The following is a 1,632-nucleotide window of genomic DNA, read 5'->3' on the forward strand; positions in this document are numbered from 1 at the left end:
GCGATATTACCAAAAGTTCTCTATAAGTTCAATGCAATGCCAATCAAAATCCCAACAGCATATCTTGTAGAAATAGATAAAAGAATCATGAAATTCATATGGAATAATAAAAGACCCAGAATAGCAAAAACAATACTAAGCAGGAAGTGTGAATCAGGCGGTATAGCGATACCAGACTTCAAACTATACTACAGAGCAATAGTAACAAAAACAGCATGGTACTGGTACCAAAACAGGCGGGTAGACCAATGGTACAGAATAGAGGACACAGTAACCAATCCACAAAACTACAACTATCTTATTTTTGATAAAGGGGCTAAAAGCATGCAATGGAGGAAGGATAGCATCTTCAACAAATGGTGCTGGGAAAACTGGAAATCCATTTGCACCAAAATGAATCTGAATCCCTATCTCTCGCCGTGCACAAAAGTTAACTCAAAATGGATCAAGGAGCTTGATATTAAATCAGAGACACGGCATCTGATAGAAGAAAAAGTTGGTTATGATCTACACGCTGTGGGATCGGGCTCCAAATTCCTCAATAGGACACCCATAGCGCTAGAGTTAACAAATAGAATCAACAAATGGGACTTACTCAAACTAAAAAGTTTTTTCTCAGCAAAAGAAACAATAAGAGAGATAAATAGGGAGCCTACATCCTGGGAACAAATCTTTACTCCACACACTTCAGATAGAGCCCTAATAACCAGAATATACAAAGAACTCAAAAAATTAGACAATAAGATAACAAATAACCCAATCAATAAATGGGCCAAGGACCTGAACAGACACTTCTCAGAGGAGGACATACAATCAATCAACAAGTACATGAAAAAGTGCTCACCATCGCTAGCAGTCAGAGAAATGCAAATCAAAACTACCCTAAGATACCATCTCACTCCAGTAAGACTGGCAGCCATTAGGAAGTCAAACAACAATAAGTGCTGGAGAGGATGTGGGGAAAAGGGCACTCTTGTTCATTGCTGGTGGGACTGCAAATTGGTGCAGCCAATTTGGAAAGCAGTATGGAGATTTCTCGGAAAGCTGGGAATGGAACCACCATTTGACCCAGCTATTCCCCTTCTCGGTCTATTCCCTAAAGCCCTAACAAGAGCATGCTACAGGGACACTGCTACATCGATGTTCATAGCAGCTCAATTCACGATAGCAAGACTGTGGAACCAGCCTAGATGCCCTTCAATAGATGAATGGATAAAAAAAAATGTGGCATTTATACACTATGGAGTATTACTCTGCATTAAAAAATGACAAAATTATAGAATTTGGAGGGAAATGGATGGCATTAGAGCAGATTATGCTAAGTGAAGCTAGTCAATCTTTAAAAAACAAATACCAAATGACTCCTTTGATATAAGGGGTGTAAACAAGGACAGGGTAGGGACGAAGAGCTTGAGAAGAATATTTACAGTAAACAGGGATGAGAGGTGGGAGGGAAAGGGAGTGAGAAGGGAAATTGCATGGAAATGGAAGGCGATCCTCAGGGTTATACAAAATGTCATATAAGAGGTAAGGAGGGGTAAGTCAAGAGAATACAAATGGAAGACATGATTTACAGTAGAAGGGGTAGAGAGAGAAAAGGGGAGGGGAGGGGAGGGGAGGGGAGGGGGGACA

Source organism: Urocitellus parryii, chromosome 7, assembly GCF_045843805.1.
Source record: "Urocitellus parryii isolate mUroPar1 chromosome 7, mUroPar1.hap1, whole genome shotgun sequence".
NCBI lineage: Eukaryota > Metazoa > Chordata > Mammalia > Rodentia > Sciuridae > Urocitellus > Urocitellus parryii.